Here is a 12,173-nt window from a genome sequence, read left to right on the forward strand (position 1 = left end):
TCCTTTTCATTCCAAGAAAGTTGTGGCCAATTGCAGTAACTGCAGATTTTCTGCACTGAATGTCAACGCGGTTTACACACAAAACCAATTCAAAGAGAACACTTACAGTCTAAAATCTGTACTAATGTGAAAGAAAAAAAAAAAAGCAAGCAAGCATATTCCATTTATAACTCTTGGAAATGGGAGTTATTAATTGAAATATGTGGCTAAATAGGAAAAGAATCTATTTAAGTCTGACAAGAATCCCTAGCTTTAAACAAGCAGCCATTTCTGAGCTGACACTTTGTATGATAGAAGGGTTAGCTAGGAACCAGCTATTAAAGTACATTAAATCAGTTACCAAGCTGCAGTTTGTGGTCGGGAAAACAACTCAGTGTTTTACGGTTTTGTTTCTAACATACAGAAAAAAGGAGAATGCGTTTGTGAAGCACATTTAATTTTATTCTAATAAGTGGTTAGCAATTAACAAATCTTTCTTTCCTCTGAATCAGCTGCCAATACAAAGAGTATCTCATGTAAACAGCTCTCAGTGATAACATATTAGCTTACTGCATTTTCAGGGGTTTAGATGCGGTGGTAGGAGATAACATGTAATTTATTTCACCTATCTGAGTATGCAATAGCAAGATTGGAAAGCACTTCTGAGCTGAGTATGTAGCTGTAAACAGGATGTAAGTGTTCATCCTTTTAGGATTAGTTTGTACTTTTGATTCTCAGTTACTGAAGCCCTTGATTCTATTGTCAGTGTGTTAATATGTGAAAAGATGTAAACTGACCCTTAACTGACCATTTTGGTATTGTGCTTTGTGACAGGTATTACTTCTCTCATGTCACTAAAACCAGTGAACCAGTTGAAAATCTGCAAATTAGTTTACAAATGACCGTATCTGATGCTCATTTATTTTTTCCAACTAAGTAAACCAAACTTGCAACATTTTTTTCTACTGTCTATAATTTGTTTCTTTTGCATAAAGATTGGTCTCTTTTTTAACTATATCCGTATTTTTCAAGAATAACTTTAGGGCTACAAATGGGAGGGAGCAATGCTTGTTCATATTACACAAGAGTATTAAAGGGATTCTGTTTTTTTGAAAGGAAAGTGATATTCAATTACGACCTTCAGGTCATTTTGAGTGGTTAAATCTGCACTGAGTTTGCTTTGAAGACAATGTTAGCCATAAGAACTGATGTCTGAACTAATGTCTAAACCACAGAGAAGGAAAGGAATAACTTACAGACAAAGGGTGGGGCTGCAATTAAAAGCAGGCCAGGGTGTGGTAGAAAACTCAGGTGCTACAACCCAGAGGGCCAAGCCAAGAGCATGGTTAGAGGTCAGATGGTCAGCTAAATGGGGAATCACAACATTGAGGAGGTTCTTGGAAGATTAGGTAAAAAGGAAGCAGGGGGATGTAAGCTGATTTTGAGTATAGGTAACCCTTGGAAGGGCACCAAGCATGGAGAGCAAATGATACGGGAAGGGAGTATCAGTGAAGGTTTCAACGAAAGGACTGTTCTCCAGGAAGTCTGTAGCTTCTAAAGAGTCCTTGACAAGGCTTCAACTTGGGACGTTTGGTTTGGAATGAGGTCAATTTCCGTCTGTGAAAGGGTAAATGATGGATGATTTTCAGATGGCAAAAGTATTTTTATATATGTAATACGTACATACCAAAAAAAGAGATGCTGATCTGGTCTATTTAAGTAACACATGGCTATCAACTGTCACTAACATAACATAACTTAACACAGCCTGGAAAAATATTTTAACTTACATCCATTTAGTGTATAACAACACTTCATAACTGCAGACCAGGAAACACATTAATAGAATTAGAGCGGTATTTTAGAAGGGTGGTTGTGGTGATAGTCTTATCAGAAGAAAACATTTTCTTATTTACAGAGTAGTGTGTCTTTGAGATGAGCTTTAAAATTGCACTCTCTTTGTCCTCCCTAAAGAGTGAATTCAATTAGTTTTGTAGTATATTTTAATAGGATTTGTTTCTCGGTAAGGTATTTTTTCATCAGAGCCCGTATTTGAAGGTAATTATGACAGTTTTCAATGAGGAGGGATGAAAACAGGAGCTATTCTTGGCACACAGTGACGAAAGCATTTTTTAAAAGAAAGAGGTGAACAAATCTGGATATTAATTTTACACAAAAAATAAACTTGAGTGATTGCAAGCTTAAAAATCTGTTTTTACATTTTTCACTTTAAAGCATCGACATTCATTGGGGTAATTGCTAATTTTTCATTTTAAATAAACCCCCCAAACCCCATTGAGATCTCTACATCTATTACTATTTGTGACATAAATCTCTCCTCCAGAAAGCTGAATAGTTATTTAATTACTTATTGAAAAATAAAGAAGGAGTAATGAGAGCTATTTGGGTCTCTGTTTTTATTACTTTTAGCTTAAAAAAGAAAATGTAAAACATCGCATAGGTCACAACAATACGTTAATAGTCTCTGTTGGTGTTCTATGTGAATGCACAACATGAGAAACATTTTGAAATGCATGAGTAAAGCCAGCTATTGCTGATGGCCAGAAATGGTATTTAAAACCAGGCTTGGAGATGGTTTTAGAGATACCATATTTGAAGAATGATTTACACAGAATGAGACTGGGATAAAGATGCTTGCTTAGTTTTGCAAGGTCATTTGATGAAAATATCTTTTGGTGCCTAAAACTAGGCTATTTGAAAGAACAACACTTTCATAAGGAAAAGCTGAATTATATGGTGTCTTCACACTAATGGACTAAGCCTGATAGAAGACAGACCTTTGAAAACTTAAAAGTGGTGAAAATCACTTGGTAGGGAAGTTGGAAAAGGTGGAAATATGGGACAGAAATTTCAATTCTGCAAAAAGAATTTCACCTCACAGTGAAGTTCTATACATCTTGCTTCTTTTAGAGGACTTGGCCTAAGGTGTTATGTTAGCTATCTAAGGCTTATGTTAGCAATCTAAAAATTAAGTGTCTAATCTAAGACCCCGTTCCCCTAGAAGACAAGAGAGAAATGAGCTGGTGAGAAATATAACACCAGTATGGGCTAAAATGTACTTTAAGACAGGAAACATCCCATCTTAGTCCTTCCTCACTCCTAATTTCTGAAGGAGCTACAAGTTGTTACAGCTTTTGTCATGTTAAAATTGTCAAACTGCCTTTAGTTACCTGCATCAGTTTCCATTGGGATGAAATAATCTGATCAGATGAGATGATTAGAAATGGCTTTTTAAAATAACATTTAACACAGTTTGGTTTACAATCGATATCAATATCTAACGAGATTTCAAATTTGATGACTTGATCAAATATTCACCTTTCAAGGGTCAATCTAGCCACTGTTTTCACCTCCTGTACTTTAAAGTCTTATTTTTATCACATATTGTTTATTTGATAAACTCTCGTTAGCTGTGACATGCAAAGTGAAGGTGGCAAAACTATACCCAGATAAATCCTCAGAACTGCCCTTTGGCCGACTCACACAAGGTGACTTCTTCCCTTTACACAGGGGAGCATTTCACTCAAAGTCATCCATATGGCTACGTAATATTACACTGCAACTTGCGTTATCTGTATGTATGCATCACAGAATAAGACTACTTTTGACTTTGCTTCAATGATCAGTATTTAACTATTTTTCATCAAGAATAGCTCTTTTTTCCTGTTATGAACACTTCCGGTAATTGGCATTTTGAAGCTTTTTAACTTAATCTGCTTCATTCGTGACAGCATAGTGGTCTTGTAATGGGGAAAATTTAAGTTGACAGTGATCTTTATATAATGCTATAGCTTAGGGTTCAGGTCTCTATCAGGATTCAAGCATCTAGTATCTCTTTCTGTTGCATTAGTATGTAAGTATTTTCTCCAAAATATACCTTTCTTTAAAGCTTGCCCTTACAGTTCACTTTACAAGAGCATTAGGTATTTGCAGGTCTACTTACCTTCGTGTATTTTAGACACTTCTCAGGAGTCACTTTTCTGTATTGACTATCTAGGTAACTAGCTTAGTACAACATGACAAAATTTTAGACGGTTAAACTTTTTTAAACTCTTTTTCTGGAAAGCTCAAGCTTTTATTTTTCCTTTTTCTTTATTTTTCCAATCACCTATGCACTTTTCCCATTCTTTTTAAAGATTAATTTATCTGCAAGCTCTTTTTGATGCACTGTTCTTGATAACTGATTGTCTCAAAAAGAGTTGAAGGACTTTATTTCCTGCTGTTTTCCTGCCACATATTTGGCCTATGTTACCTTTCGGTTTTGCAGCACTGCATTTAACATCTGTCTAAAGAAATATAACCAAGTGCTAGAAGACAAAGAGCACTAAGGTTCATGAGGATGCTTTTTCTTATAATGTATTACAGTGAAGTTGGATGGATATTACTTTTAATGATAAATGATTTTGAGAGGAGTTTTTATTATCTCATTTTTCTAGAACTTTCATCTGAATTTTATATATGGATAACGCTTAAAATAACCTCGGTCTTTCAATAATGGAAGTCTGCTAAAAGATTAAAATGATAGTATTTGTTGAGGAATAAGTTAGGAACACATTTGAACTGTACTGATATTAATTTATACATATCTATATGTTGATTTAATGACATGGTCATATGCTTGTTTAGTTATAGTACTAGAAATTTTTAGGCAAATAAATAATTTTTTAAAAATATTATTTCCATTATTTTTTATTATTAGTTTTTCAAGAATCTGCTTCTGATTATGCTTATTCTTACTATTACTACAAATGTATGCTTCACAAATCATGTTAAAAAAAGTACGATAAAATTAAAAATCTGTCAAAACAAGGACAAAAGTCATTAAACCTGATATGTTTGTCCTAAGGCTCTGTAATTTCCTTTTACTGCTTGTTAATTGTCAGTTCCATGTTACTTTTCAGACTATAACAGAGGGATTATAGAAATGACAATGCCTATAAATATAACAACAACCATTATTTATATTATCAGTAGTCTGCAGCATCACCCCTTTGAAGGGTTCTTCCAACTGTGTTATGTAAGAATGAAAATAGAATCTTAATGCAATTAAAAGAAAAAAAAATATTTAATTTTTTTTAACTTTTAAAATTTCTGATTAATTTCACCTAATATGTTTTTATTTGGACTAAATTTTTGGAAGATTTCAGCAAAATTAATTCAGTCACTGTTAGGTAGAGCAAGGTAAGATTTAATGTTGCTAAGAAATTCTAGGAATATCTCTGATTAACTGAACTGTTGTGTTATAAGAAAGATATCTGGTATTTGATAGGTTTGATCAGGAATACGTTACTCATTATAGAGGAGAGGAAAGGGCAAAATTGAAATTAGAATGGCAACTGAGGTGGTTGGTATTAATTTGGCTGTGAGGCAGATGAATCCATGAGGAGAGGAAGGATAAAGTCTCACAGGTCCCACAGACAGTGACACTGTAAAAAGAACTGTGACCAACTGAACAAGAGCATGAGCTAAACAGCCAGGGGAAACCCTGGCATGAGTTGGGTTGCTTTTAGGTTGCATAACAGAGAAAAGAGAAACTGATTTGATGAGAAATAGGAAGCAAGAAATTATTCTGTCTGAGCAAGGAAGGAGGAGTCTGGCAGGGAAACATTAGTAAGGAGAAGTGAACAAGAAGTTTAAGAAGGTGAGAGAACTAATGGGAACTGGGCAAACTGGATCTGGAATGAGCAGTCTGAAGAAATGAACACTATAATATATATTCATATTAGGTTATACTATAATAATTAATACATAGAATAATAAAGGGTCTTAGGGCAGTTTTTGGCAGTGTCTGAGAAGTGCTACTCGTTTGGAAAAAAGAATGGACTCTGTACTGGAAGTTTCAACATTCGTTTTCTGTAGATTGGGACTAAGATGAGAATGAGGTTGGGTTGACAGGCAGAGTAGCATGGACTGCAGAGTAGGAAAAGTGCTGTGTTTTGTCAAGGCGTTCATCAGTTAGTGGTTTTGTAACACTTCAACAGGGGAATAATATCCATCAGAGAAAATGAGTAAGCCAAATATTATTTTTTAATTTTTTTAATAAATGGCTTCAGTAATGCATAGTAAATTAGAAGATGATCAAGATGGAGGGAAAAAACCCATAAAAACAAAAAAACAAGTAACAAAAAACCCCAACAGAAAACTACAGATATGTGTATATGCTTCTTAAGTGTCTGATTTTCTATAAAACAATGCAGTTGCACGAGAGCCATCTCATAGTTCACCAGCAAATTCCAGAATTTCCTAACTTTGAAAAATATCCTGAAGGGTCTTCTATTAAAGTGTTACTACGTCTTTATATGAGCACCATTTAAAGCAGATAATACTAATATTACCCAGAACTGAATAGGTTTCGTGCTGAAATCTAAGAAGATGTAATGTATCTGATGGAGAGTTTGTAATTCAGTCTCAGTCCTGTAAACAGCTCTTCTGGGATTTTTCCTGTATAGAGGCTGAGGGGTCTACTGCCTCCCGCAATTGTTAAAGAGCATAAGATATGTGGTTAGAGATCACCTTCCTAACAGCCACACTCCAGTTGAAACCTCTGATAGAGCTATTCAAGAAGCAGCATATAGTAACTTCAGAAACAGTTGGGTCAGCATGGCTCCTTGGGGAACCCTACAGATTTCTGGATGCCCGAAAGAAAAATTGCCACTGAAACTAGCTGGCAGTGCTTCAGCAGAGCTGGTTTGGAACAACCCAGCTGTACTCAGACACAGTAATAAAGTACAATATCAATGCTATCAAATGCCACAAAACCAACAAGGCTGGCTGACTTATTCAATTCTGCTAACTAGCTTAGCTTGTTCCTGAGAAACACCAGTTTCTTGAAAACAGAAATGAATTTTTATTTCTAAATAAATTAAATGTAAAGGACTTAACATTAAATGTTCAGTTCTTCAATATAATTTTTTTTCTTTTTTCCTTAGGAAGCTGTAATCCATTTTAAGAGAGGAGAAATGTCACCAGTGCCATTTTCTCATCTATGGCAACATTTCCTGTTCTCAGTAGTTATTTGTTAAAGAGAAAAAAATGAAGCGAACAACAAAGCCCATTCCTCATTCAAGAACAACAAACCAGAATTTTCTGATGTTCCAAGTGCTTCCTCAACCCCAAAATGTGGTCTTTGGTCAGACAAAAATCAGGCCGTGGTCCTCCTCAGCAGTTAAAATTTAGCTAAATCCCAGAAGATATTTGATATCAGATAGATTTACTAGACCTTGAATCATCCAGCTCTAACCTGTGCACTAAACTCACATACCTTTTTTTTTTCCCCTTTGCAAATCGAGAGAAGTCATTGTTTTGCCTTTGACTGTAGATGGTTTAAACAGAAGAGAAAGCTGACTCTAAAATAATCTTTTTAGCAGTAAGTGAGAAAATTAACAAAATCTGTCTCTATTTAACTTTCTAGTGTGTGCAATATCAAAGATATCTTCACGTTACCCTCAACATGGTCATATGCTCCTGGTTTGGCCCTACTAGCTGTTACTCCATGCCACTGTAACCTCAGTCTAGGCCAGAAAAGTGCCAGCTGCCCATGGGACACTGTGAGCAGCCTGTGCCTATATAGGGTGCTGTCAGTCCAGGGCAAAACAAGTGGGGATCCACACCTCAGGTGTGCATGTAGCACTTCGTGGTGGGGCTTCCTCACCCATGTGCAGATCCATGGGCTGCAAAGAGCAACCAGGGCACATGGAAAGTGGAAGCACCCATATCTCCCTCCAGAGAGGTGAGCAAATAAGGGAACCCAAAATCTTGAAAAAAAAATAAACGGGAGGGTGATTGCAACCCACAGGGCCTGTGAGGGGGGAGAGTGTGCGTGGGCAATGGTGGGAATCTGTGCATATGCGTGTGCACACATGACTGTGCATGTGTGTGTGTGTGATTAGAACACCTTGGGATTAGTTAGAGAACAGCATTTAGGAATTTGTATTTTTCAACATTTCATAAGAGTCTTGTGTTCTTCTTTATCTGTGGCACTGCTGATACAGATTTTGAGTGTATAGTCCACTGTTTAACTATATATTAATAAATCAGTAAACTGCTTCAGTCCTAATTTGGCTTAGACTATATTAATTGAGTAGTTTTTTTCCTGTGACAGTCACATTCCCCTGATAAAACTGAAAATGTAGTTTAAAAGGCATTAATACATGGTCCAAATTATTACTTTTCTTCTCATAGTAAAAGAAATGGAAAGCTGCAGCCATGCTAGTTAAGAGGTGCAGAAAAAAGTCAAAGAAAATTATCAAATCAGAATAATAATTTATTTGTGGAGAGATGCAAGACACAAGAAAAAAATGTCATAAAAATATAGTAAAAACTATTTCGGTGTTTCTTCTATATAAACACAAACCAAATGAAATTTCACAAGTCTGTATGAGTTTCTATTACAATGCAGTAAATCTCATATTTGTATTATACTTTTCAATAACTACATATCATCTGAAAAGGAACCTAGAAACAGCAATGGCAATGGAAATGCTATTCATTAATAAAAATGAGAAATAAGGGCAGTTAGCATAGAGACTTCTCATGGTGCTGCACCTATATATTCCGTATAGCCAGATTCATAGTTAAAGTCCATCAATGTAACGGGGATTCCTCAGCTGTCTTTAAGGTGAATACTACAATTTACATCCCAGAAATTCTCTGTTCTTAACCTCCTCCTGGTCAATCAAATTGCCTTTTGGGTTTGCTTATTTAAAAATATCCTGACTTATTCTGAACCTGTAAAGTTCTTTAATACTTTTACTAACCTGTGGCCTAAGTATTTAATACTTTACTAAACTAAGACACTACTTGATCATTCTTCTGGATCCAGTTTTCCTAACGAGGTAGATATATGATTAGCAAAAAAAAAACCCAAAAAAAAACCCCAAACAAAAAACCAGACATGCTCCTTTTTCTGTATGACACATTCTTGCCTCTCATGCCTGTTAAGTCTTTCCTGTATTGAAGGCTCCTTCTGAAAGATCCAGGGCTAATTTCTTACTAAGCAAGAGCCAAACACACCGTAAGTTTGCAATAGTCAAGTTCTACATTACCTATTGATGACATCAAGGACATAACTGGTTTCCATCACAAAGGCACTGCTCTGACAGGATACCACTAGTGTTCACAATGGCAGAGAATGACCTGATTCTTTTTCCTTAGAAGAGATTTAGAACTGAAATAGGGGTGACACATATGGCACTGATTAGTTTTTCAAGTTATGTAGGAGAACATCCATCCTAGAAGCCTTCAAAGAAATTTTCAGCAAATAAGGAAGCTGCAGCTATTTACAAAGAAATAATTTTTCTTATTCTTCTTATTCTTACTCTTACTTTAGGTGTCAGAAGTACCAAAAGAAAATTCTTTATAACTTCTTGTTTAGGATCAGTCCTAAACAAAGGTCCAGTTGCTGGGATCCTTGTGCTGCTACTATCACCAAAGTCTCTGCTTGCCATTTCCCCAGCTTGAGTTCCCATCAGCTCACTTAGCAGTTTGACAAATTTGTAGGGAGGACTGATGCAGTATTTGTGCAATCTCAAAAACAAGATGTTTGGGAAGTCTGTGCTACTGAATTAATTAAAACACTGTTTTAGTGGTTTTAAACAGAAATTATGACAAGGTTGAGCATTTTAATGTATCCATAGGAATGAATAGATTGTTCAGATTACAGTATTTTCCAAACAGATACATAAGAAAGTCAATAAGAGGGTAGCTTTTTAAGATTTCCTTTGGCTGAGTGACCACTTCTTAATTATGTCCCTGATCTGAGGCTTTTTGGCTTATATTTGCTAAAGTTCTAGTACTGAGTAAAATAATAATCTAAAGAAATAAATATGGAAATGCAGCAAAATTAGCGGACAGGAGAAGTCCATGCCATAATTCCCCATGCCATAATTCCCCCTCTCCTGGGTTGACTTATAGTGGTTTTTCTTTTATGCCCTTTCTGGGATATTACTGAGAGAGGGAGGCATCCAGCTGCTTCATTCTAGACATTACAAATATTTGAAATACATTGCTTTAATTAAAACATCTTTAAAAATTGTAACCGTATTTGCAAGGGATGTTTCAGTAAAATACAGGAGACTATGCTGTTTTGCATAAAACCCCACAACCAACAACACCAGCAATAACAACAAAACCAACCACCACTCAACCATAACCTAAGTACGTGTCTATTTCCTGAGATCTGCAAAAAAATCCAAGGAGCATGCACTGAGTTGGAAAATAATAGATTTTTCAGATTTCACTTTGATCAGAAAATGAGCATTGCTGGACACTGCGTCCCCTTACTAAAGTACTGCCTCTATTCTACTCTTATACTGGGCACATAATTTTAATTTTGTATATTTATAACCTGCTGGAGTTATAACTTGGATCATTTATGATGCCATAGATCAATACAGAACCTTAAGGTAAAGGAAAGTGACAGCAACCTTTATCTTTAGGAATGTTTGACACTGACAATAGATGCACTCAGTACCCTAGAGTTAATAAATTAAGACTTCTTTTATAAACTGAGCAGTTACAGACACATTGAGTGCCATTGTTGATTTCAATGTCATTGCATTTCTACAGCTGAAATGTTATAATATGCATTTTCAGTTAACACTGCCAGAGAGAAACTGAAGGTAATTTCAAATATGCTATGCCAAAGCTCCTGTGTGCTTGGTTGCTTGATGTTAGGGGAGAGAATAACTTGCATGTTTATTGTTTTGATCAGTTCTTTCTCAGCCATTGCATGAATTTGTTGTTTTCCTTTCTAGGAACACAGACTTGTCTATTATGCTGATTTAAAGTGCACGTCTGCTAATAGAAGGACCTGATCTAGAGGCACATTATAAAAGAGTTTCAGTACATGACCTATGAAATTCTGTTGTTTCAGCTCATGTCCACTTTGTGTTGGATTTCATTATGACAGGCAGAGAGAAGACTGTGGAAAAAAGGTGTAAAATTCTTAGTTACGACATCATGAAGGTTGCACGTTCTGTGCCCACTGTTTTTCATGTTTATCAGTCTAATCGCCTTGATTTCTTATTCCCCTCCATATGTTTTAGTCAATGATTCTTCTTCTATCCATCCTTAGATTATTAACTCTTTAGGACAGACAGCATCCTCTGTCCTTCCCCTTCTGCAGTGTTTATGAGTTATTGCTGAGACCACTCAACGGCACTGTAGCAGAACTTTTCAGATGAGTAATTCATACTGCATGACATAATGTACTAGATGCCATCTCCTGTACAAAAAGGAAATAAAAAGATATGCTTTCTTTAAGGAAGAATTTAGAATTTTATTTCAAGCTTTCTTATGCATTTTAAGGGTTGGGAAAAGAGAAAGAATTATTTATCTAATGTTGTTATTGGCTAAGTAGGCTAACAAAATAATATATCTATTTCTTTTCCTCAGTGGCCTCATTTTATGTTCTGGCATGTGTCTTTGTGAAGCGTCAAAATATCAGCTGGCTGCACACAGGCTGATGGTAGTTACTACGTCTTCAGACGTGTCAAATGTAGAGAAAAAAAGAGGAAAGAGTTTGAAAATGTCAGCCTACTCACAAGAACAGAACTACAGCAAGACTTTGCAAGGACACAAGCTTTTTAAACTTCAGCCTGAATTACAAAAGATATCACCAGTACCTTAGGAAAAACTACTGTTACTTCGGGTTATCCATATATACACATTTTAAAGTGTCAGAAGGGCATTTCTTTGTCAGAGTTGACATTACTGCATTCAAACAGAATCTGTCTAGAAGAACATCACTAAGGACAGACCTATCGGGCTATGATTCAGTAATACATTGTAAAGACTTGGAACAAAGGAAAAGCACTGTGATGCGATTGCTAATTTCTGCTAATGAAATACATTTTTTGTGCATATGTATAATGGCCTCGAACAAGATTGCTGGCTGGGGTTTAGATCATCTATTCAGTTTTATGACAGGAAGCTACCCAAAGCAAACAGATAAGTGAGGTAAAAGTGAGATGGTTCCCATTCATTTCAGCTAGACTCATTCCAACATCCTGATATGTCTTTTGGGGACTTCATAACAACAGTGGCTACTGTGAACCGAATGATTTGCCATTTATAGCAAATTTGTGCTGTTCATTTTACTTCTTCAGGTGCAGAAAATGTTGCTTAAATCAACATTAACTCCTGTGCTTTTCTATTTTTACCGTTGTATAAAT

This window comes from Athene noctua, unplaced genomic scaffold, assembly GCF_965140245.1.
Source record: "Athene noctua unplaced genomic scaffold, bAthNoc1.hap1.1 HAP1_HAP1_scaffold_84, whole genome shotgun sequence".
Taxonomy (NCBI): domain Eukaryota; kingdom Metazoa; phylum Chordata; class Aves; order Strigiformes; family Strigidae; genus Athene; species Athene noctua.